The sequence below is a fragment of the Choloepus didactylus genome, chromosome X (assembly GCF_015220235.1).
Source record: "Choloepus didactylus isolate mChoDid1 chromosome X, mChoDid1.pri, whole genome shotgun sequence".
NCBI lineage: Eukaryota > Metazoa > Chordata > Mammalia > Pilosa > Megalonychidae > Choloepus > Choloepus didactylus.
The window spans coordinates 117404903-117432808 of NC_051334.1; the positions used below are offsets into that span (position 1 = coordinate 117404903).

The 27906-nt window shown below is 37.7% G+C and overlaps 1 pseudogene; it reads left to right on the plus strand.

The window, feature by feature from the left end:
• On the plus strand, nt 1-26819 carry LOC119522315 (annotated as a pseudogene).
• The last annotated feature ends 1087 nt before the right edge of the window (nt 26820-27906 follow it).

Sequence of the window (27906 nt, forward strand, 5' to 3'; positions counted from 1 at the left end):
ATGGAGATAATTTCCAGGGCTGCTGTGGAATCCAAACAAGGTAAATAGAATGTGAGCTATGTTTGGCTGCTTTTATCCTCACTTGCACATGCAGGAACCCAAGTCCTTTGGATTCCCTTCAGCTGTTGGGAGTAGTATACTAACTGCATGCCACAAGCCCAATCAATTCCTCTGCCATGGTGACCTGGTGAGCCACACACTCCTCCCACCCCCAGTTCTGCATGCTCCACTGGCCCTCATTACTACTGATTTCTCCAGACACCTCAGTGTGCCAATGTACTAGTTTGTCTCCTACAGAAGTGTGTCTAAAGTCCTTCTACTTGCCTTAGCGCTATATAGTTTAGGTGGGTACTATCTCAGTGATGCTTGGACCATGGTGTTTTGTACATTTTTAACAAAACAGACTTTTTTCTCAGTGTGTGAGTGTGCATGATTTGTGTGTGTGTGCAAACAGCCCTCTCTTCTCCATAATACTCAGGTATTAGGAACCAGGTGTTATTTTTTATTCATTCTGACAATCTCTGCCTACATGTAATTAGAGGGCTTAGACTATTTCCTTTTAAAATGGTTATCAATATGGTTATCCTGCAACTCACTAATGGCTGTTAAGTTTTCAATCTTTTTTCTCTATATATTTCATTTTGAATTGTTTCTATTGCTATGTCTTCAGGTTCACCAATCTTTTTTTCTGAAATGTCTAATATGCCATTAATCCATCCAGTATATTTTTCATTTCAGACATAGTTTTTTATCACTAGAACTTCTATTTGGATCTTTTTTACATCTTCTCTGTCTCTACTTAACACGTTCAATTTTTTCCTCTAGCTTTTTGAATATATGAAGTGCAATTATAAAATCTGTTTTAATGTCCTTGACTACTAACTCTAGCATCTTTGTTATTTCTGGTTCAGTTGCATTTGATTGATTTTTCTCCTCATGATGGGGGTTATATTTTCCCGCTTCTTTGCATGCCTGTTAATTGTTGATTGGATGCCAGAAATTGTGTTTTACCTGTTGTGTGCTGGATATTTTTGTATCCTTGTAAATATTTTAATTTTTATTCTGTAACACAACTAAGTTACTTGTAAACTGTTCGATCTTTTGGGTTTTCTATTTTAGGCCTTGAAAAGGAAGAACCAGAATAGTGTTTAGTTTAGAGTTAATTGTACCCACTAATGAGTCAAAACACCTCTGAGGACTCTCTGATGTCCTGTGAATTATGAGGTTTTCAGGTCTGGCTAGTGGGAACAAGTACTATTCCAAAACATGTTAGTTTAAGGAATTTTTCCCTTTAATCCTTTTTGGGTGGTGCTTTCCCTGATTTGGGATAATTTTCTCACGGGCATGTACTGATCAGTACTCAATTGAATACGAAAGGGAGAGTTGCTGCAGACATCGGGAATTCTTTCTCTGTGCAGATCTTTCCTCTTTGGTACTCTATCCTGCAAAGTTTACCTGAATTTGGCTCCTCAAACTCCCCACTTCTTATCCTAAACTCTTGGAGATCACTAGTTTCTGCCTAGATTCCCACTTCCTTGCATGTGACCTGAAAACTTTCTCCAGGAATTAAGCTGAGGTAATCATAATAATAACTTAATTTGTTTCTAGTCTTTCAAGGCTCACTGACCTCTGTTGCCTGATGCCTACTATCTTCAGAACAGTTGGGTTGTGTCTATCATCCACTTTTTTTTTACTTATTGCAGATGGGAGAATAAATCCAATCTCTGTTACTCCATCTTGCCCAGAAGTCTGGGTATGTGTTGAATAAATGTTCAGTGTTGTCATTATGAATCTGTCAGGATTCTCAAGTCCTTGGCCAGTTCTGCCCTCGACTATGGAACAGCAGGCAAAGACTTGCATTTCCCAAGGAGGTTAGCAGGGGCAGAATGACACAACAAATTAAAACATAAACAAAATTTAGTATTGTACACATCAGTGCTTTTCATGGTGTGTCACACAGACCACCTGCCTCAGAATCTCCTCTCTGTTTTATTAACAAAGCATGCTTCGTACCCCTCCCAAGACCCTAACCTCCAACTGGGCCTTAGTACAAACATTAACACTTTCCTCTGAGTGGTTCCAATACACACTAATACTGGAGAAACACTGGTAGCACAGTGAAAACACAAATATAGTGAGTATAAATATGTCTAGAAAAGACTGCAAGGAAATATATAAAATGTCACAGGGGTCCTAGCAATACATATATCACATGTTTTAAACCACATTACTCTAAGTCAGGATCTATTTTTAAAACTTTTCAACATTTCTCACATTAGGATACATCATACAATAGATGTGTAGATTTTATTGATGGTCTTAATTTTTCCTACAAGAATGTTTTTGAATCAATGGTGTTATGTTACAGATGCTGTAGTCTAATAATCAAGTAAGATATATAAATACATATGGGCATGTTCATATACAAACACAAAAGGGACATAAAGGAATTCATTGCTGAAAATATTTTGGAATGAATATGCAAATAAAGGTGATTTTTCTGTTCTTATTTATTTCAATGCTATTTTAAAAATTTTTTAAATTTTATTCTACAGTTCCAATCTTATTGCCACTAAAAATATTTTTCTGAATATATGTATGTAATCATGTTAATTTGGAGTATAATAATGGTAATAAATGTTAAGAAAATAATGGTAATAATAACAATAATCATAACTAATACATTTTGCATGTTCCATGTTCCAGAGGGTGTTCTAAGTGATTTGGAGATAATGATTAATCCATTCCTCATAAGAAACCTGTGAAGGATATACTATCAATTTCCACACTTTCCATATGAGGAGACTGAGGCACATAGAAATTAAGCAAGTTACCTGAGGCTGTATGGTTAGCAATTTGCAAAAACAGGATATAGCCCAATATATGTGTCTCCAAAGTCAGTGCTCTCAGCCTCTCAATAAAGTAAATAATGAACAAATTAAAATGATAATTAGAGCAGCTGGAGAGAATCACCTATTTACTTAAATGTAATTTTTAAATTATGTTGTTTTTCTAGATATTTTAGCAGTGACAACTTCCAATCCAATTGTTTCTTCAAATGCAAACCATATTTTCTCTTATACTGAATAAAGATGGCCAGGATGGTGATCATGTAACTGACACTGGGAACTGAAAAAGAAAAATGAAAGAAAAACAATATGGTCTCTGATACTGGGGACTTGAAAAGTCATCATAATAAGTGAAAATTATGAGGAAGTTGAAATTTGGAGAGAGCAGAAGCTATGAGAAAGCAGAAGCTAGGACACAGAGAAATGCTATGCAGTAAAAAATTAAGACACTGCTCAACAATGGAAAAAGAGGATAAACTTTGGTTGTATGAATGCATAATAAATGGGAGAGAAATGTCCCAAGTAGATTCCTTCTGTCTTTTGGATCCATATACATTTTTAAAAGTGGATAGCTATTGCACTGTAAACAATGTCCTAACATTTTTAATGTATGATTCCATTTATATAAAGTACAAAAAATGACAAAAACTAATCTTTGGGGTTAGAAAGTAGAATAGTGGTTCCCCTGGGGGTGTGGGTAGCAAATGGAAGTGAGTTTGAGAAAGTCTTCTGGGTGCTTGTAATGATCTGTTCTTGATCTGGGAGATGGTATATGGGTATATTCAAAAGACACACTTTTCTGTATATGTGTTTTTTTTTTCTTTTAGTTTTTATTCTGGTAAAATATGTACGACCTGAAATTTCCCCCCTTTTAACCACATTCATACATACAATTTGGTGCTGTTAATTACATTCACAGTGTTTTGCTACCATCACCACCATCCATTACCAAAGCTTTACAATCAACCCAGAGAGAAATTGTCTATAATTTAAGCATTAACTTCCAATTCCCTGCCACCAACCCAGCCCCTGGTAACCTATATTCTAAATTCTGACTCTACCAGTTTGCTTAATCTAGTTATTTCATAACAATGAGATAGTATATTATTTGTCCTTTTGTGTCTGCCTTATTTCACTCAACATGATGTCTTCAGGGTTCATCCATGTTGTCACAAAGGTCAGAACTTCATTCCTTTTTAATGTTGAATAATATTCCATTGTCTGTAAATACCACATTTTATTTATACATTCATAAGTTGATGGACACTTGGGTTGCTTCCATCTTTTGGCAATTATGAATAATGCCACTATGAGCATTAGTGTACAAATACCTGTTCAACACCCTGCTTTCAAAGCTTTTCGGTATACACCTAGTAGTTTTATTGCCAGGTCATATGAAAATTCTCTAATTAACTTTCTGAGGAACTGCTAAACCGTCTTCCACAGTGGCTGCATAGTTTCCCATTCCCACCAGCAATTAATGAGTTTTCTTTTTTCTCCACATCCTTTCCAGTACTTGTAATTTTCTGGTTTTTTATTAGTAGCCATTCTAGTGGGTGTGAAATGGCATCTCACTGTGGTTTTGATTTGCATTTCCCTAATAGCTAATGATGTTGAACATCTTCTCATGTGTGTTTTAGCCATTTGTATTTCCTCTTTGGAAAAAATGTCTATTCAAGTTCTTTTGCCCATTTTTAATTGGGTTGTTTGTTTCTTTGTGGTTAAGTTGAAGGATTTCTTTATATATTCTAATTATTAATCCTTTGTCAGACATGTGATTTCCAAATATTTTCTCCAACTGGGTAGGCTGTCATTTTAATTTCATGATAACGTCTTTTGAAGTGCAAAAGTTTTTAATTTTGATGAGGTCCCATTTATCTATTTTCTCTTTTGTTGCTTATTCTTTGGGTGTTAAGTCTAAGAAACCATTGCCTGACACAATGCCCGGAAGATGCTTCCCTTTGTTTTCTTCTAGGAGCTTGAAAGTTCTAGCTCTTCTATTAAGGTCTTTGATCCAGTTTGAGTTGATTTTTGTATATGTTGTCAGGTAGGGATCGTCCTCCTTTCTATGGCAAATGGAGATCCAGTTTTCACAGCACCGTTTGTTAAAGAGGCTATTCTTACCCAATTGAGTGTTCTTTGCCACCTTGTCAAAAACCAGTTGGCCATAAATGTGAAAGTTAATTTCAGATATCTCAATTCTATTCCATTTGTCTACATTTCTGTCCTTGTGCCAGTACTGTGCTGTCTTGAGTACTGTGTTTTTGTAGTAAGTTTTAAGATCAAGAAGTATGAGTCCTCCAATTTCATTCTTCTTCTTCAAGATGGCTTCAGCTATTCAGGGTCCCTTACCCTTCCATATAAATTTGATGATTGGCTTTTCCATTTCTGCAAAGAAGGTTATTGGAATTGTAATTATGATTGCCTGGAATCTATAAGTCACTTTGGGTAGGATGGATGTCTTGACAATATTTACTCTTCCACTCCACAAACATGGAAGGTCCTTCCATTAATTTAGGTCTTCTTTTATTTCTTTTAGCAATATATTGTAGTTTCCTCTGTGCAACTCCTTTGCATTCATGGTTACATTTATTCCTAGATATTTGATTCTTTTAGTTGCTATTGTGTAGAGAATTTTTTTTCTTGATTTCTTTTTCTGATTCTTCATGCTTGTGTGTAAAAACATGACTGATTTTTGGGTGTTGATCTTGTACCCTTCCATTTTACTGAATTCATTTCTTAGCTGTAGGAGGTTTGTTGTGGATTTTTCAGGATTTTCTCTGTATACCATCATATCATCTGCAAATAGAAAAAGTTTTACATCTTTCTTTCTGATTTGAAGACATTTTATTTCTTTTTTTTTTTGCCTAATTACTCTGGCAAGAACTTCCAGTACAAAGTTAAATGACAGTGGTGACAGTGGGCATCCTTGTCTTGTTCCTGATCTTAAGGGGAAAGCTTTTGGTCTTTCACCCTTAAGTAGGATGTTAGCTTGGGCTTTTCATATATTCCCTTCATTATGTTGAGGAAGTTTTCTTCTATTCCTAGTGTTCTAAGTGTTTTTATCAAGAAGGGGTGATGTATTTTGTCAGATGCCTTTTCTACATCAATTGTGATGATAATGTTTCTTTTTCTCCATTGTGTTAATGTGGTGTATTACATTAATTGACTTTCTTATATTGAACCAACCTTGCACACCAGGAATAAATCTCACTTTATCATGATGTATAATTCTTTTAATATACTGTTGGATTCAGATTCCTAGTATTTTGGTGAGAATTTTTGCATCTATATTCATAAGAGAAATTGGTCTGTGGTTTTCATTTCTTGTGGTATCTTTATCTGGCTTTGGTATGAGGGTGATTTTGGCCTCATAGAATGAGTTAGAGAGTGTTCACTCCTCTTCAGCCTTAGGAAGAGTTTGAGCAGAATTGGAATTTAGTCTTGGAATGTTTCATAGACTTCGCCCTGGAAACCATCCAGTCCTGGGATTTCTTTGTTGGGATGTTTCTTACTACTGATTCAATCTCTTTACTAATAATTGGTTTGTTGGAATCTATTTCTTCTTGAGTCACTGTATGCAATTTGTGTGTTTCTAGAAATGTGTCCATTTTATCTATGTTATCTAATTTATTGGCATACAGTTTTTCAGACTATCCTCTTATACTCATTTTTATTTCAGTGGGGTAAGTAGTTATGTCCCATTTTTATTTTTTAACTTCATCATTTGTATGCTCTCTCTTTTTTCCTTGCCCGGTCTAGCTAAAGGGTTGTCAATTTTGTTGATTGTTTCAAAGAACCAAATTTTGGTTTTGTTGATTCTCTCCGTTGCTTTTTTTGTTTGTTTTCTTTTCATTCATCTCCATAATGATCTTGTTATTTCCTTCCTTCTGGTCACTTTGGGTTTAGTTTGATCTTCTTTTTCTAGTTCTCCCAGTTTTGAGGTTAGGTTTCTGATGTGAAGTCTTTATTCTTTTTTTATGTAAGCATATAGAGCCATAAATTCCTCTTCAGCACCAACTTCACTTTATCCCATAAGTTTTGGTATGTTGCATTTTCATTTTCATTTGTCTCAATACACTTCCTAATTTTGCTTCTGATTTCTTCTTGAACCCATTGGCTGTTTAAGAGTAAGCTGTTTAGAGGCGGGGCAAGATGGCAGACTGGTGAGCTGTATGTTTTAGTTACTCCTACAGGAAAGTAGGTAGAAAGCCAGGAACTGCGTGGACTGGACACCACAGAGCAATCTGACTTTGGGCATACTTCATACAACACTCATGAAAATGTGGAACTGCTGAGATCAGCGAAATCTGTAAGTTTTTGCGGCCAGGGGACCCACGCCCCTCCCTGCCAGGCTCAGTCCCGTGGGAGGAGGGGCTGTCAGCTCCGGGAAGGAGAAGGGAGAACTGCAGTGGCAGCCCTTATCGGAAACTCATTCTACTGATCCAAACTCCAACCATAGATAGACTGAGACCAGACACCAGAGAATCTGAGAGCAGCCAGCCCAGCAGAGAGGAGACAGGCATAGAAAAAAAAACAATACGAAAAACTCCAAAATAAAAGCGGAGGATTTTTGGAGTTCTGGTGAACATAGAAAGGGGAAGGGCCCTGAGGTGCATATGCAAATCCCGAAGAAAAGCTGATCTCTCTGCCCTGTGGACCTTTCCTTAATGGCCCTGGTTGCTTTGTCTCTTAACATTTCAATAACCCATTAGATCTCTGAGGAGGGGGGCCCTTTTTTTTTTTTTTTTTAATCCTTTTTTCTTTTTCTAAAACAATTACTCTAAGAAGCCCAATACAGAAAGCTTCAAAGACTTGCAATTTGGGCAGGTCAAGTCAAGAGCAGAACTAGGAGAGCTCTGAGACAAAACGCAATAATCCAGTGGCTGAGAAAATTCACTAAACACCACAACTTCCCAAGAAAAGGGGGGTGTCCGCTCACAGCCATCATCCTGGTGGACAGGAAACACTCCTGCCCATCGACAGCCCCATAGCCCAGAATTGCCCCAGACAACCCAGTGTGACGGAAGTGCTTCAAATAACAGGCACACACCACAAAACTGGGCGTGGACATTAGCCTTCCCTGCAACCTCAGCTGATTGTCCCAGAGTTGGGAAGGTAGAGCAGTGTGAATTAACAAAGCCCCATTCAGCCATCATTTTAGCAGACTGGGAGCCTCCCTACACAGCCCAGCAGCCCAGAACTGCCCTGGGGGGACGGCACTCACCTGTGACATAGCACAGTCATCCCTCAACAGAGGACCCGGGGTGCACGGCCTGGAAGAGGGGCCCACTTGCAAGTCTCAGGAGCCATATGCCAATACCAAGGACTTGTGGGTCAGTGGCAGAGACAAACTGTGGCAGGACTGAACTGAAGGATTAGACTATTGCAGCAGCTTTAAAACTCTAGGATCACCAGGGAGACTTGATTGTTCGGGCCACCCCCCCTCCCCGACTGCCCAGAAACACGCCCCATATACAGGGCAGGCAACACCAACTACACACGCAAGCTTGGTACACCAATTGGACCCCACAAGACTCACTCCCCCACTCACCAAAAAGGCTAAGCAGGGGAGAACTGGCTTGTGGAGAACAGGTGGCTCGTGGACGCCACCTGCTGGTTAGTTAGAGAAAGTGTACTCCACGAAGCTGTAGATCTGATAAATTAGAGATAAGGACTTCAATTGGTCTACAAATCCTAAAAGAACCCTATCAAGTTCAGCAAATGCCACGAGGCCAAAAACAACAGAAAATTATAAAGCATATGAAAAAACCAGACGATATGGATAACCCAAGCCCAAGCACCCAAATCAAAAGACCAGAAGAGACACAGCACCTAGAGCAGCTACTCAAAGAACTAAAGATGAACAATGAGACCATAGTACGGGAGACAAAGGAAATCAAGAAGACCCTAGAAGAGCATAAAGAAGACATTGCAAGACTAAATAAAAAAATGGATGACCTTATGGAAATTAAAGAAACTGTTGACCAAATTAAAAAGATTCTGGACACTCATAGTACAAGACTAGAGGAAGTTGAACAATGAATCAGTGACCTCAAAGATGACAGAATGGAAAATGAAAGCATAAAAGAAAGAATGGGGAAAAAAGTTGAAAAAATCGAAATGGACCTCAGGGATATGATAGATAATATGAAACGTCCAAATATAAGACTCATTGGTGTCCCAGAAGGGGAAGAAAAGGGTAAAGGTCTAGGAAGAGTATTCAAAGAAATTGTTGGGGAAAACTTCCCAAATCTTCTAAACAACATAAATACAAAAATCATAAATGCTCAGCGAACCCCAAATAGAATAAATCCAAATAAACCCACTCCGAGACATATACTGATCACACTGTCAAACACATAAGAGAAGGAGCAAGTTCTGAAAGCAGCAAGAGAAAAGCAATTCACCACATACAAAGGAAACAGCATAAGACTAAGTAGTGAATACTCAGCAGCCACCATGGAGGCGAGAAGGCAGTGGCACGATATATTTAAAATTCTGAGTGAGAAAAATTTCCAGCCAAGAATACTTTATCCAGCAAAGCTCTCCTTCAAATTTGAGGGAGAGATTAAATTTTTCACAGACAAACAAATGCTGAGAGAATTTGCTAACAAGAGACCTGCCCTACTGGAGATACTAAAGGAGCCCTACAGACAGAGAAACAAAGAAAGGACAGAGAGACTTGGAGAAAGGTTCAGTACTTAAGAGATTCGGTATGGGTACAATAAAGGATATTAATAGACAGAGGGGAAAAATATGACAAACATAGACCAAAGGATAAGATGGCTGATTCAAGAAATGCCTTCACGGTTATAACGCTGAATGTAAATGGATTAAACTCCCCAATTAAAAGATATAGATTCGCAGAATGGATCAAAAAAAATGAACCATCAATATGTTGCATACAAGAGACTCATCTTAGACACAGGGACACGAAGAAACTGAAAGTGAAAGGATGGAAAAAATATTGCATGCAAGCTACAGCCAAAAGAAAGCAGGTGTAGCAATATTAATCTCAGATAAAATAGACTTCAAATGCAGGGATGTTTTGAGAGACAAAGAAGGCCACTACATACTAATAAAAGGGGCAATTCAGCAAGAAGAAATAACAATCATAAATGTCTATGCACCCAATCAAGGTGCCACAAAATACATGAGAGAAACACTGGCAAAACTAAAGGAAGCAATTGATGTTTCCACAATAATTGTGGGAGACTTCAACACATCACTCTCTCCTATAGATAGATCAACCAGACAGAAGACCAATAAGGAAATTGAAAACCTAAACAATCTGATAAATGAATTAGATTTAACAGACATATACAGGACATTACATCCCAAATCACCAGGATACACATACTTTTCTAGTGCTCATGGAACTTTCTCCAGAATAGATCATATGCTGGGACATAAAACAAGCCTCAGTAAATTTAAAAAGATTGAAATTATTCAAAGCACATTCTCTGACCACAATGGAATGCAATTAGAAGTCAATAACCATCAGAGACTTAGAAAATTCACAAATACCTGGAGGTTAAACAACACACTCCTAAACAATCAGTGGGTTAAAGAAGAAATAGCAAGAGAAATTGCTAAATATATAGAGACGAATGAAAATGAGAACACAACATACCAAAACCTATGGGATGCAGCAAAAGCAGTGCTAAGGGGGAAATTTATAGCACTAAACGCATATATTAAAAAGGAAGAAAGAGCCAAAATCAAAGAACTAATGGATCAACTGAAGAAGCTAGAAAATGAACAGCAAACCAATCCTAAACCAAGTAGAAGAAAAGAAATAACAAGGATTAAAGCAGAAATAAATGACATAGAGAACAAAAAAACAATAGAGAGGATAAATATCACCAAAAGTTGGTTCTTTGAGAAGATCAACAAGATTGACAAGCCCCTAGCTAGACTGACAAAATCAGAAAGAGAGAAGACCCATATAAACAAAATAATGAATGAAAAAGGTGACATAACTGCAGATCCTGAAGAAATTAAAAAAATTATAAGAGGATATTATGAACAACTGTATGGCAACAAACTGGATAATGTAGAAGAAATGGACAATTTCCTGGAAACATATGAACAACCTAGACTGACCAGAGAAGAAATAGAAGACCTCAACCAACCCATCACAAGCAAAGAGATCCAATCAGTCATCAAAAATCTTCCCACAAATAAATGCCCAGGGCCAGATGGCTTCACAGGGGAATTCTACCAAACTTTCCAGAAAGAACTGACACCAATCTTACTCAAACTCTTTCAAAACATTGAAGAAAATGGAACACTACCTAACTCATTTTATGAAGCTAACATCAATCTAATACCAAAACTAGGCAAAGATGCTACAAAAAAGGAAAGCTACCGGCCAATCTCCCTAATGAATATAGATGCAAAAATCCTCAACAAAATACTTGCAAATCGAATCCAAAGACACATTAAAAAAATCATACACCATGACCAAGTGGGGTTCATTCCAGGCATGCAAGGATGGTTCAACATAAGAAAAACAATCAATGTATTACAACACATTAAAAACTCGAAAGGGAAAAATCAATTGATCATCTCAATAGATGCTGAAAAAGCATTTGACAAAATCCAACATCCGTTTTTGATAAAAACACTTCAAAAGGTAGGAATTGAAGGAAACTTCCTCAACATGATAAAGAACATATATGAAAAACCCACAGCCAGCATACTACTCAATGGTGAGAGACTGAAAGCCTTCCCTCTAAGATCAGGAACAAGACAAGGATGCCCGCTTTCACCACTGTTATTCAACATTGTGCTGAAAGTGCTAGCCAGGGCAATCCGGCAAGACAAAGAAATAAAAGGCATCCAAATTGGAAAAGAAGAAATAAAGCTGTCATTGTTTGCAGATGATATGATCTTATATCTAGAAACCCCTGAGACAGCAACGATACAGCTACTAGAGCTAATAAACAAATTTAGCAAAGTAGCGGGATACAAGATTAATGCACATAAGTCAGTAATGTTTCTATATGCTAGAAATGAACAAACTGAAGAGACACTCAAGAAAAAGATACCATTTTCAATAGCAACTAAAAAAATCAAGTACCTAGGAATAAACTTAACCAAAGATGTAAAAGACCTATACAAAGAAAACTACATAACTCTACTAAAAGAAATAGAAGGGGACCTTAAAAGATGGAAAAATATTCCATGTTCATGGATAGGAAGGCTAAATGTCATTAAGATGTCAATTCTACCCAAACTCATCTACAGATTCAATGCAATCCCAATCAAAATTCCAACAACCTACTTTGCAGACTTGGAAAAGCTAGTTATCAAATTTATTTGGAAAGGGAAGATGCCTCGAATTGCTAAAGACACTCTAAAAAAGAAAAACGAAGTGGGAGGACTTACACTCCCTGACTTTGAAGCTTATTATAAAGCCACAGTTGCCAAAACAGCATGGTACTGGCACAAAGATAGACATATAGATCAATGGAATCGTATTGAGAATTCAGAGATAGACCCTCAGATCTATGGCCGACTGATCTTTGATATGGCCCCCAAAGTCACTGAACTGAGCCATAATGGTCTTTTCAACAAATGGGGCTGGGAGAGTTGGATATCCATATCCAAAAGAATGAAAGAGGACCCCTACCTCACCCCCTACACAAAAATTAACTCAAAATGGACCAAAGATCTCAATATAAAAGAAAGTACCATAAAACTCCTAGAAGATAATGTAGGAAAACATCTTCAAGACCTTGTATTAGGCGGCCACTTCCTAGACTTTACACCCAAAGCACAAGCAACAAAAGAGAAAATAGATAAATGGGAACTCCTGAAGCTTAGAAGTTTCTGCACCTCAAAGGAATTTCTCAAAAAGGTAAAGAGGCAGCCAACTCAATGGGAAAAAATTTTTGGAAACCATGTATCTGACAAAAGACTGATATCTTGCATATATAAAGAAATCCTACAACTCAATGACAATAGTACAGTCGGCCCAATTATAAAATGGGCAAAAGATATGAAAAGACAGTTCTCTGAAGAGGAAATACAAATGGCCAAGAAACACATGAAAAAATGTTCAGCTTCACTAGCTATTAGAGAGATGCAAATTAAGACCACAATGAGATACCATCTAACACCGGTTAGAATGGCTGCCATTAAACAAACAGGAAACTACAAATGCTGGAGGGGATGTGGAGAAATTGGAACTCTTATTCATTGTTGGTGGGACTGTATAATGGTTCAGCCACTCTGGAAGTCAGTCTGGCAGTTCCTTAGAAAACTAGATATAGAGCTACCATTCGATCCAGCGATTGCACTTCTCGGTATATACCCGGAAGATCGGAAAACAGTGACACGAACAGATATCTGCACGCCAATGTTCATAGCAGCATTATTCACAATTGGCAAGAGATGGAAACAACCCAAATGTCCTTCAACAGATGAGTGGATAAATAAAATGTGGTATATACACACGATGGAATACTACGCGGCAGTAAGAAGGAACGATCTCGTGAAACATATGACAACATGGATGAACCTTGAAGACATAATGCTGAGCGAAATAAGCCAGGCACAAAAAGAGAAATATTATATGCTACCACTAATGTGAACTTTGAAAAATGTAAAACAAATGGTTTATAATGTAGAATGTAGGGGAACTAGCAGTAGAGAGCAATTAAGGAAGGGGGAACAATAATCCAAGAAGAACAGTTAAGCTATTTAACGTTCTGGGGATGCCCAGAAATGACTACGGTCTGTTAATTTCTGATGGATATAGTAGGAGCAAGTTCACAGAAATGTTGCTATATTAGGGAACTTTCTTGGGGTAAAGTAGGAACATGTTGGAAGTTAAGCAGTTATCTTAGGTTAGTTGTCTTTTTCTTACTCCCTTGTTATGGTCTCTTTGAAATGTTCTTTTATTGTATGTTTGTTTTCTTTTTAACTTTTTTTTCATACAGTTGATTTAAAAAAGAAGGGAAAGTTAAAAAAAAAAAAAAAAAAGAAAAACAAGGAAAAAAAAAGATGTAGTGCCCCCTTGAGGAGCCTGTGGAGAATGCAGGGGTATTCGCCTACCCCACCTCCATGGTTGCTAACATGACCACAGACATAGGGGACTGGTGGTTTGATGGGTTGAGCCCTCTACCACAGGTTTTACCCTTGGGAAGACGGTTGCTGCAAAGGAGAGGCTAGGCCTCCCTATGGTTGTGCCTAAGAGCCTCCTCTCGAATGCCTCTTTGTTGCTCAGATGTGGCCCTGTCTCTCTAGCTAAGCCAACTTGAAAGGTGAAATCACTGCCCTCCCCCCTACGTGGGATCAGACACCCAGGGGAGTGAATCTCCCTGGCAACGTGGAATATGACTCCCGGGGAGGAATGTAGACCTGGCATCGTGGGACGGAGAACATCTTCTTGACCAAAAGGGGGATGTGAAAGGAAATGAAATAAGCTTCAGTGGCAGAGAGAATCCAAAAGGAGCCGAGAGGTCACTCTGGTGGGCACTCTTATGCACACTTTAGACAACCCTTTTTAGGTTCTAAAGAATTGGGGTAGCTGGTGGTGGATACCTGAAACTATCAAACTACAACCCAGAACCCATGAATCTCGAAGACAGTTGTATAAAAATGTAGCTTATGAGGGGTGACAATGGGATTGGGAAAGCCATAAGGACCACACTCCACTTTGTCTAGTTTATGGATGGATGAGTAGAAAAATAGGGGAAGGAAACAAACAGACAAAGGTACCCAGTGTTCTTTTTTACTTCAATTGCTCTTTTTCACTCTAATTATTATTCTTGTTATTTTTGTGTGTGTGCTAATGAAGGTGTCAGGGATTGATTTGGGTGATGAATGTACCACTATGTAATGGTACTGTAAACAATCGAAAGTACGATTTGTTTTGTATGACTGCGTGGTATGTGAACATATCTCAATAAAATGAAGATTAAAAAAAAAAAAGAGTAAGCTGTTTAATCTCCATATATTTGTGAATTTTCCATTTGTTTCTCTGTTAATGTAGTATCATCAATTTCTCCCTCAATTCTGTCTATAATTTGCTTCATATATTTTGGAGCTCAGCAATTGGGAGCTTATGTATTTATAATTGTTACATTTTCCTGTTAAATTGTCCCCTATATCAGTAAATAATAACCGTCTTTGTTCCTCATAAATGTTTTTATTAAACACAATTATATTAAGACGTATTCACACACCATAAAATCCATTCAAAGTGTACAATCAATAGCTCACAGTATCATCACACAGTTGTGCATTGATCACCACAATCAATTATAGAACATTTTCATTACTCCAAAAAAAAGAAAATAAATAAATAAAAAAGAAAACCCCAAATATTCCATATCTCTTATCCATCCATATTATTGACCCCTAATATTTATGTGGTATATTTGTTACTATTGATGAAAGAATATTAAGATATTACTGTTAATTGTAGTCCATAGTTTGCAATAGGTACATTTTCACCATATACCACTCTATTATTGACTCCTTGTAATTTTGTAGCACATTTGTTTTAGTTCATGAAATAAATTTTTTATATTTGCGCTGTTAATTGCAGTCATAATCCACCACAAGATTCACTGTTTTATATGTTCCCATGTTCTAACTTCCAGCTTTCCTTCTGGTGACATACATGACTCTAAACTTCCCCTTTCCACCACATTAACCTACAATTAAGCCCTGTTAATTATATTCACAATAATGTGCTCTACCCATTTCCAAATGGTTAAGTTGGACCCAGTTAAAAATTCTGCACATATTAAACAACTGCTCCTCATTCTCAATCCTTATTCTATTTCCGTGTAACCTATATTCTAGATTTTATGTCTATGAGTTTACATATCATTAGTTCATATTAGTGAGATCATACAATATTTGCCCATTTGTGTCTGACTTATTTTACTCAACATAATGTCCTCAAGGTTCACTCATGTTGTCAGATGCTTTGGGACTCCATTCCTTCTTACTGATGAATAATATTCCATCATATATACATACCACATTTTATTTATCCATTCATCTGTTGATGGGCGCTTAGATTGTTTCCATCCTTTAGCAATTGTGAATAATGCCGTTATGAACATTGGTGTGCCAGGGTCTGTTCATGTCCCTGCTTTCAGATCTTCTGGGAATATACCAAGTAGCAGATTGCCAAATCATAAGGCAACTCAATACTTACCTTTCTGAAGAACTACCAAACTGTCTTCCACAGCAGCTGTACCATTTTTGTAACAGTCTCTTGCAAATAGGATAAAGCTGGGTCTTGCTTTTTTTATCCATTCTGCCAATCCCTGCCTTTTGACTGGAGAGTTTAATCCATTTACATTTAACATCACTACTGATAATGCAGGATTTTTGTTCCAGTTTGCTAATGCTGCCGGAATGCAAAACACCAGAGATGGATTGGCTTTTATAAAAGGGGTTTTATTTGGTTACACTGTTACAGTCTTAAGGCCATAAAGTGCCAACAATTGGGTACCCTCACTGGAGGATGGCCAATGGCATCTGGAAAACATCTGTTAGCTGGGAAGGCATGTGGTTGGCATCTGCTTGCTCCCAGGTTCTCCAAAATGTCTGCATCAGTTTCCAATGGCCATCTTCAAAATGTCTTTCTCAGCTACAGCTAGCTATGAGCTCCTTCTGTCTGAGCTTTTATAGAGCTCCCGTGAGCTAATCAAGGCCCATGCTGAATGGGCATAGTCACACCTCTATGGAAATACTGAGCCAATAGGTTCCAACCTAATCCACACTAATATGTCTGCCCCCACAAGATTGCATTAAAGAATATGGCTTTTTCTGGGGGACACAATATATACAAACCAGCACATTTTTTTTTCTGATATTTTGCTATTTAGCCTTTGTCAGACTTATACAATTTTTGTCTCTCATTTTTGTTAAAATTTACATTTATATTTATTTGCCTTTTATGTTGTAACATTTGGAGTGCTTTCTCATTTCTATCTGGATATATTTTTCATCTGTTTTGCTTGTGGTTACCATGGGGACAAAATTTAACATCCTAAATATATAATTATCATACTTGATTTAATTCTAACTTAACTTCAATAGCATATGCATATGCTTTTCCTATAACCCTCTGTCTCCCCACCTCTTTTGTGTGCTTGTTGCCACTTTTATCTTTCTATGTCTAAAAATATACATTAATCATTCCTTTTTACACGTTTGCCTTTTTAACAACTGTGGTATGTAATAAATGAAATTGCATACCAAACAATACAATAAAATAATAGTGGCATTTGTAATTACTCAAATGCTTACTTTACCACAGGCCTTTGTTTCCTTCTGCTGCTTTGGACCACTGTCTAGTGTCCCTTGCTTTAAGTCTCAAGAATTTCCTTTAAGCATTGCCTATAGGGCAGGTCTAATGGTGATGAAATCCTTCACCTTTTGTTTATCTTAGAATTTCTTGATCTCTCCCTCATTTTTTGGCAGACAGTCTCACCAGATATGAAACCCTTTACTGGAAATTGTCATCCTTTAGCACTTTAAGTATTTCAACCCACTGCCTTCTGGCCTCCATGGTTTTTGATGAGAAACTGGAACTCAATCTAGTTGGGACTCCCTTTTATGTAACACATTGCTTTTCTCTTGCAGCTCTTGGAACATTCACCAAGATAAACCAATATTCTCAACATAAACAAGCTTCAATAAATGTGAGGAATAAAATCATCCAGAGTACTTTCAGTGCTAACAACTGAATTAAATTAGTAATAAATAACAGGAAGCTATCACAAAATCCACTAATATGTTTAAATTAAGCAACATGATTCTAAATAACCCATGGATCAATGAAGACCTCACAAAAGAAATTTGAAAATATTTTGATCTGAACAATAAACATGAAAACACCATTTATCAGAATGTGTGAAATGTAGAAGTAGTGTAGGAAGGGAAACTTATAGCCTTAAATGCTTATATTAGAAGAGAATGAAGGACTCAAATCAAGGAGCTAAGAGTCCATCTGAAGAAGCTAAACTAGAAGATCAAGTTAAACCCAAAATATATAGAATGAACTGATAGCAGAAAATAGTAAAATAAAAATAGTAACCAGTAGGGAAAAAACAACAAAAGTTCTTTGGAAATATAAATAAAACATATCTACCATTCCTAAACTGATAAAGGAAAAAAGAGGAAAACCACAAATTAGCAATATCAGCAATGAAAGTGACTTCATCATTAGAACTTAAAGATCTTAAAAAGGAATATTTTATGAACAACTTTAAGCCAAAAACAATCTTCTATGTCAAAATTGATATAGAAGCAAAAGAATATCTCAATATCACCATATATAACACAGCAATCAAATAAGTAAATAAAAATTAGTAAATAAAAAATAATAAATCAGTAAATAAATGATAAGTCTACATTTTTCATGGGAAGAAGTCTCCAGGCACAAATGACTACACCAGTGAATTCTATGAAACAACTAATGAGGAAATAGCAATTTTATCCAAATGCTCCCAGAAAATTGAATAGGCAGAATACTTCTAATGCATTCCTTGAGGCCACATACGAAACTTAGACAAAGACATTAAGAGAAAGTTAGAAACTAATATCTCTCAAGAGAATAAATGCAAAAATCCTTTAACACTTAGTAAATTGAATCCAATATTTTTAAAACATCATCATGAGAGGCTTCCAGAAGATGGTCATTAGGAGAGACAGGGAAGGAAAACATCTCTGTGAAAAATACTAGATAAAAGACAGAAAGTGACACAGAACACCAGTGCCAGCAATGCACCAGCTGGACAAGGTCTGCTAAACCCACAGGAAGCATGCACTTGGTGAAAACGGGAGTCTGCATTCTGAAATGAGTGAGTAAGCCTGCTGAATAACCAACAGCCATGTTGCAGTCTGAGGAAACTGTGGGTTGGCATTTGGAGTCAGGCTAGTCTTAAAAACCCAAAGCAGTGGCAGATGTGGCAGCGAAAACCACACAGTGAAGCACGGCGGGAACTGCATCCCTACAGCCTGTGGGCACGCCTCAATATCTGGTGTGAACAATATCCTTTTGAGCACCTGCTGCTAATTTTATCAGAGCAAGGAAGGTAGAGGTTAGCCAGAAGGGGAAAATAAACACACCCCTTACAACCATCTTACCAGCGGGCTAGAAAGGCTCCTGCCTGGCACCAGCGCTGCACCCCAGAGCTGCGCCAAACAACCCATTGTGACAGGAAGTGTTTCTAGCAACACCTGCACATGCCACAATATCTGGTATGGACAATAGCCTTTCATGCACCTGCAGCTAATTGTCCCGGAGCTGGGAAGGCAGAGCTGTGCGAAAAGGGGGAAATTAACATGCTCCATACAGCCATCCTTTCAGCAGGCTGGGAACATCCCTATACAGCCTGTGGCCCAGAACTTCCCTTAGGGATGGTGCTCACTTGTGATATAGCAGCCTTCCCTCAGCAGAGGCCCTAGGAGGGCACAGCTTGGAAGAGAGACCCATTTGGAAGTCCCAGGGACCATACGCCAATACCAAGGACTTGTGGGTCAGCAGCAGAGACAAACTGTGGTGAGACTGAACTGAAGGTTTAGACTCTTGCAACAGTTTTAAATCTCCAGGAACACCTGGGAGACTTGATTATTAAAGCTGCCTTCCCTCCCTAACCTCACAGACACACGCCTCACATTCAGGGTGGGCAGCACCAAATACACATGCAAACTTGGTGCATCAATTGGACCCCCACAAGTCTCAGACCCCCACTCACCACAAAGACAAAGTTGGGGAGAACTGGCTTGAGGGGAATAGGTGGCTCACAGAGGCCACAAGCTGGTTAGTTAGAGAAAGTGTATCCCACCAAGCTGTAGATCTGACAAATTAGATATGTCTTTGAATAAACCTATGTATCCTAAAAGAACCCTATCAAGTTAAGCAAATGCAAAGAGGCCAAAAACAACAGAAAATTTTAAAGCATATGAAAAAACCAGATGATATGGATAACCCAAACCCAAACACCCAAATCAAAAGATCAGGGGAGATGCAATACTTGGAGCAATTAATCAAAGAACTAAAGACAAACAATGAGACCATGGCACAGGATATAAAGGACATGAAGAAGAGCATGGCACAGGATATAAAAGACATGAAGAAGAGCCTAGAAGAGCATAAAGAAGAAATTGCAAGGGTAAATAAAAAAATAGATGATCTTTTGGAAATAAAAGAAACTGTCAACCAAATTAGAAAGATTCTGGATACTCACAGTACAAGACTAGAGGAAGCTGAATAACAAATCAGTGACCTGGAGTATGACAAAATGGAAAATGAAAGAACAAAAGAAAGAATGGGGAAAAAATAAAAAAATTGAAATGGACCTCAGGGATATGATAGATAAAATAAAATGACCAAATATAAGACTCCTTGGTTTCCCAGAAGGGGAAGAGAAGGGTAAAGGTCTAGAAAGAGTTTTCAAAGAAATTGTTGGGGAAAATTTCCCAAACCTTCTACACAACATAAATACTCAAAGCATAAATGCCCAGCAAATTCCAAATAGAATATATCCAAATAAACCCACTCTGAGACATATTCTGATCAGACTGTCAAATACTGAAGAGAAGGAGCAAGTTCTGAAAGCAACAAGAGAAAAGCAATTCACCACATACATACAAAGGAAAAAACATAAGACTAAGTAGTGACTACTCTGCAGCCACCATGTAGGCAAGAAGGCAGTGGCACGACATATTTAAAATTCTGAGAGAGAAAAATTTCCAGCCAAGAATTCTTTATCCAGCAAAGCTCTCCTTCCAATTTGAAGGAGAGCTTAAAATTTTCACAGACAAATGCTGAGAGATTTTGCTGATAAAAGACCTGCCTTACTTCAGATACTAAAGGGGGCCCTACCGACAGAGAAACAAAGAAAGGAGAGAGAGATATGGAGAAAGGTTCCATAATATTAGATGAAGATGCATTTTTTAAGCCATATAGTGACCAGTGAATATAAGTTTGGCTTTACTGTCATCATAGTCATCATAAGACACAATCCTATATTAAATTATTTTTAATTCCATATTTCAGAGAGGAATAAACAGACATTGCAGAATGGTGACATTAGGAAGGAGAAAACATACTTGGTATCACATCCTATTCCATGCTACCATTTCTTTCACTCTATTTCAAATGGATAACTCAGGTTTATGGTATGGCATTCTTTCTGAAACAGTAGAAGTCAGAAGATGAAGACACTTGCCTCACTTTTCTGACTTGCTGATTATAAATGTGGTCATCTCACTTAACTTGTAAGATGACTCTTAGTTTCCTACTTGATAAAACAGGACTTAGACTAAGAATAATTAAAAACCATTAAATTAAAAAAAATAAGTCGCAGAACTTTTAGAGGCAGCATTTTTATCATAAATGTAATGCATAGAAATCTTAGCAAACGATTAATACAGGGTTACTGCAGAGATTACAAAAACAAATACTCTCAATCCCATCATCATTAAAACTCACATTTGCTGCATCATTCCACTAATTTTTCTGTGCATACAGAGTAGACATTTCATGTAACTATTATCATACTCTATATACAGGCTAGTCTCCAGGGGTTTGGGGATTATTATTCTTTTTGTCTTTATCTCAACATTAAAACACAAAGTATAGGGTAACATCAAACATCACTTTTTAATGAAGCCATACCAGTTGACCCAGACAGCCACATTTCTTGAACAATGTATACAATTGAAAATTACATATTTGTTGCATATTAAATAATGTTATTGCTTTAGTTTGGTAAAGCTGATGAAATGCAATATACCAGCAGTGGGTTGGCTTTTACAATGGGGATTTATTAACTTAAAGTTCTGAAGCATGAGAATCAAGGCATTATCAGATGATATCTGGACTCCTCTGCCACATGGCAACACACATGGCTGGCATCTGCTGGTCCTTCTCTCCTGGATTTCATTACTTTAGCTTCTGGTTTCAGTGCTTTCTCTCTCAGCTTCTCTGGGGCTCTTTTCTGCGTCTTTTATCCTATTTTAAAGGACTCCAGTAAGAGGATTAAGATCCACCATGAATGGGGTGGATCACATCTCAATTGAAATAATCTGACCAAAAGATCCCACCCACAATAGGTCTACATCCATGGGAATGGATTAAAAGAACATGATCTTTTCTGGGGTACATAGCTTCAAACCATCACAGTTACTGATCTGGATCGACTTGTGAGATTTCTATAGTCTTCCCTTAATCTGTTTGTCAAACACTCTATGCAACTGTTACAAAATCATAGGTTCATGGAACATTGTAACACCTGGTAGCATAATCCACACTTTCATCATTCACACTTTCCATGGCTAGTAGAAATACTATTAATAATAATAATAAACAATAATAAAGGACCTCAGAAATTATACAGCAGATGGTAGTTAAATAACTTGATAAAGATCATGCAACAGCAGGTAATAGTTCCTAGGGTCAAATACTGACCCAAAACCTACATCCCTGACCACTGCTTCTATACTGAGTATTCTTCTGTTTTAGGCTGAAGGCATCACAAGTCAAGGGGCTCAGCCAAGGTCCCGTGGTCAGTTGATGAGCCTGGCACCTGGGACACAGGTTTGATGATGCCCTCTCTGTCTATCCCACTCTTTATTATTCTGTGCTCTACTGTACTATTTCTTCTTTTGGGGATTCAGTAAGAAACTGATTCACCCATGCCAAACTAGAAGGGAAATTAACAATCAAGGAGGCACGTGGAGTAAAAGAAAATGATGAGATGGGACCAAAATTCACTTCTTGCTGCTACATTTCCAGATGCTCTGTGATTTAAATGTTCTATTTCATGGGACAGAAAAGGCAGGGTGGGCCAAGAATTACATATATCAAAGTTCATTCCACACATGCAAGGATGGTTCAACATAAGAAAATCAACCAATGTATTACAACACATTAACAAATCAAGAGAGAAAAATCAAATGATTATCTCAATAGATGCTGAAAAAGCATTCAACAAAATCCAACATCCATTTTTGATAAAAACACTTCAAAACGTAGGAATTGAAGGAAACTTCCTCAATATGATAAAGAGCACATATGAAAAACCCACAGCCAATGGTGAGAGACTGAAAGTCTTCCCTCTAAGATCAGGAACAAGACAACGATGCCCGCTGTCACCACTGTTATTCAACATTGTGCTGGAAGTGCTAGCCAGAGCAATCTGGCAATACAAAGAAATAATGGGTATCCAAATTGGAAAGGAAGAATCAAAACTGTCATTATTTGCAGATGACATGATCTTATATCTTGAAAACACTGAGAAATCAATGATACAGTTACTAGAGCAAATAAACAAATTTAGCAAAGTAGCTGGATACAAGATAAATGCACATAAATCAGTAATGTTTCTGTATGCTAGAAATGAACAAATTGAAGAGACACTCAAGAAAAAGATACCATTTTCAATAGCAACTAAAAAAATCAAGTACCTAGGAATAAACTTAACCAAAGATGTAAAAGACCTATACAAAGAAAACTACATAACTCTACTAAGAGGAATAGAAAGGGACCTTAAAAAATGGAAAAACATTCCATGTTCATGGATAGGAAGGCTAAATGTCATTAAGATGTCAATTCTACCCAAACTCACCTTCAGATTCAATGCAATCCCAATCAAAATTCCAACAAACTACTTTGCAGACTTGGAAAAACTAGTTATCAAATTTATTTGGAAAGGGAAGATGCCTCAAATTGCTAAAAACACTCTAAAAAAGAAAAATGAAGTGGGAGGACTTACTCTCCCTGACTTTGAAGCTTAGAATAAAGCCATAGTTGTCAAAACAGCATGGTACTGCCACAAAGATAGACATATTGATCAATGGAATCGAATTGAGAATTCGGAGATAGACCCCAAGATCTACAGCCAACTGATCTTTGATAAGGCCCCCAAAGCCACTGAACTGGGACATAACAGTCTTTTCAACAAATGGGGCTGGGAGAGTTGGATATCCATACCCAAAAGAATGAAAGAGGACCCCTACCTCACACCCTACACAAAAATTATCTCAAGTGGATCAAAGACCTAAATTTAAAAGACAGTGCCATAAAACTCTTAGAAGATAAAGTAGGGAAACATCTTCAAGACCTTGTATCAGGAGGTCACTTCCTAGAAATTACACCCAAAGCACAAGCAACAGAACTGAAAATAGATAAATGGGAACTCCTCAAACTTACAAGTTTCTGTACCTCAAAGGAACTTGTCAGAAAGGTGAAGAGGCAGCCAACTCAACGGGAAAAAATTTTTGGAAATCATGTATCTGACAAAAGACTGATATTTTGCATATATAAAGAGATCCTACAACTCAATGACAATAGTACAGGCAGCCCAATTATAAAATGGGCAAAAGTTATGAAAAGACAGTTCTCTGAAGAGGATATACAAATGGGCAAGAAACACACGAAAAAATGTTCAGCTTCACTCGCTATTAGAGAGATGCAAACTAAGACCACAATGAGATACCATCTCACACCAATTAGAATGGCTGCCATTAAACAAACAGGAAACTACAAATGCTGGAGAGGATGTGGAGAAATTGGAACTCTTGTCTATTGTTGGTGGGACCGTATAATGGTTCAGTCACTCTGGAAGTCAGTCTGGCACTTCCTTAGAAAACTAGACATATAGTTACCCTTTGATGCAGTGATTGCACTTCTCGGTATATACCCAGAAGATCTGAAAGCAGTGACATGAAGAGATATCTGCATGCCAATTCACAATTGCCAAGAGATGGAAACAGCCCAAATGTCCTTCGACAGATGAGTGGATAAATAAAATGTGGTACATACACATGATGTAATACTACATGGCAGTAAGAAAGAACGATGTCGTAAAACATATGACAACGTGGATGAACCTTGAAGACATAATCCTGAATGAAATAAGTCAGGCACAAAAAGAGAAATATTATATGCTACCACTAAGGTGAACATCGAAAAATGTAAAATAAATGGTTTATAATGTAGAATGTAGGGGACCTAGTGATAGAGAGCAATTAGTGAAGGGGGAATGATAACCCAATAAGAGCAGATAAGTTATTATGGGTAAATTTAACATTCTGGGAATGCCCAGGAATGACTGGTTTGTTAATTTATGGTGGGTATGGTAGGAACAAGTTCATGGAAATGTTGCTATATTAGATTACTTTCTTGGGGTAGAGTAGGAACATGTTGGAAGTAAAGTAGTTATTTTAGGTTGTCTTTTTCTTATTCCCTTGTTTTGGTTTGTTTGAAATGTTGTTTTACTGTATGTTTTAAAAATTTTTTTTTGATATAGTTAATAGCTAATTAATAAAAAAAACAATGAAAAAGTATGCAGAGCCCCCCTGAGGAACTGGGGGAGAATGCAGGGGTGTTGGGCTTCCCCACCTTGATGGTTGCTGATGTGCTCACAGATATTAAGGACTGGTGGTTTGATGGGCTGAGCCCTCTACCACAGGATTTGCCCTTGGGAAGACTGTTGCTGCAAAGGAGAGGCTAGGCCTCCCTATAATTGTGCCTAAGAGTCTCCTTCTGAATCCCTCCTTGTTGCTCAGATGTGGCCCTCTCTCTCTAGCTAAGCCAACTTGGCAGGTGAAATCACTGCCCTCCCCCCAAATGGGATCTGACACCCATGGGAGTGAATCTCCCTGGCAACGTGTAATATAACTCCTGGGGAGGAAGTCATGGGCTGGAGAACATCTTCTTGACCTAAAGGGGGATGTAAAAGGAAATGAAAGAAGCTTTAGTGGCAGAGAGATTCCAAAAGGAGCCGAGAGGTCACTCTGGTGGGCACTCTTACGTGCAATAGAAACAACCCTTTTTAGGTTCTACTGAATTGGAATAGCTAGCAGTAAATACCTGCAACTATCAAACTACAACCCATAACCCATGAATCTTGAAGACAATTATATAAAAATGTAGCTCATGAGGGGTGATAATGGGATTGGGAAAGCCGTATGGACCACACTCCCTTTTGTCCAGTGTATGGATGGATGGGTAGAAAAACAGGGGCAAAAAACAGAAAGGCACCCAGTGTTATTTTTTACTTTAATTGTTCTTTTTCACTTGAATTTTTATTCTTATTATTTTTTTGTGTGTGGTAATGAAAATGTTCAAAAATTGATTTTGGTGATGAACACACAACTATATAATAGTACTGTGAACAATTGATTGTACGCTTTGTATGACTGCATGGTATGCGAATATATCCCAATAAAATTGAATTAAAGAAAACATCATGACCAATGGAAGTTTCATCCCAGAAAGCAAGGTTGATTTGACTTTCAAAAATCAATCAGAAGGCAGACCTGCATGAGGCACAAGCAAGGACCCTGAAAATAAACAGCCACTCCGTTGTGAGCTTCCTTCCTCGGGGCTGCGTCCGAGTCTCCACCACTGCGGGTCCGCTCAGGTGCCGAAGATCTAAGTGCAGCTGTGAGTAGCAATGAGTGCTTCAAGTGTGCACGATATGGCCACTGGGTCCAGGAGTGTCCTCCTGGAGGAGGCTGTGGTTGTGGAATGAGAAGCCATGGTAGAAGTGGTTTTACCTCAGATAAAGGTTTCCAGTTTGTTTCCTCATCTCTTCCAGACATCTGTTATCACTGTGGTGAGTCTGGTAATCTTGCCAAGGGTTTTAATCTTCAGAAGGATGCCTGTTTTAGCTGCGGTAGAGGTGGCCACATTGCCAAGGACTGCCAAAAGCCTAAGAGAGAGCAAGAGCAGTACTGCTACAAGTATGGCAAACCAGGCCAGCTGGCTTGTGACTGTGACCACACAGATGAGCAGAATGCTATTCTTGCAGAGAATTTGGATGCATTCAAAAATATTGCACCAAAGTGCAGTGCTATAGGTGTGGTGAAACTGGTCGTGTAGCCATCAACTGTGGCAAGAGAAGTGAAGTCAACTATTACCACTTTGGTGTGTCAGGACACCTTGCATGGGGAAGCACAATTGAGGCTACAACTTAATTATTTTCCTTTGTTGCCCCTCCTTTGTCTGATTGATGGTTGCATTATTTTCTCCGAATCCTCTTCACTGGCCAAAGGTTGGCAGATAGAGACTACTCCCAGGCCAGTGAGCATTACTTGCTATATAAAAGGAGGAAAGGGGTGGAAAAAAATTGACTTTCTGCATTTAACTACAATAAAAGTTTATGTTTAGTTTGGTAGAGGTGTTATATATAATGCTATGTTAAAGAACTCCCTTTCCACGCCACTGGTGAATAGGGGTTAACAAATGGGATGAGTTGAGTCAGACCCTTAAGTCTGTTTTGGGTTTCTTGACTATGTTCCCATGTAGGAGGTAACACCAAATCTGGAAGTGTCTATGAAGTTCCATAACTAAGTTTAATTTTAGCACAATGATGGCCCTCGATTGTCTGACCTCAGTAGCTATTAAATAACAATAAATAACATCTGTATCAGGCCCTCAATAGAGAATACAGTTGAGTGAGAATAAACAAAATAAAAAGACAAATATGCATGCTAATGTCTGTGCGAGAGAGAAATCGAGATAAAAGCCAAAATAGGAACAACTTTATCATGGCATTGAGGCTGGATATACAGACCATGATTGCAAAGGTTTAGAACACATTTTTTTAAAGACTAAATCTAAAACCCAGAGTAAACATCGATGCACAGAGTTAGCATAATTTGGAGCTATTCTGGAATTGCAGAGAAATGCATTTTCACATAAATCAAGATGTTATTTTTGTATAAAATATCACTTAGACAACTGTGTTTCATTTGCTATAAACAGTTTTTTGAACATTTTTATTGTGAAATGTAACATATGTACAGAAAAGTGATAGCTTTCAAAGTACAGTCTATCAAGTAGTTATAGAGCAAATTTCAAAGTATGGATTACAGTTTCACAATTTCACAATAGCTGTTCTAATTTTCTAGAGACATATTAATGATTCAGTAGTCATAATCCTGGTTAAATCCTGTCTTATCTGTGGCTACTCCTCCCTCTTATTTGATCACTGTCTCAGTCATCAGGGATATCTAGGCAATGACCACTCTAACTTGTTCATATTGAAAAGGAGTGTTGACA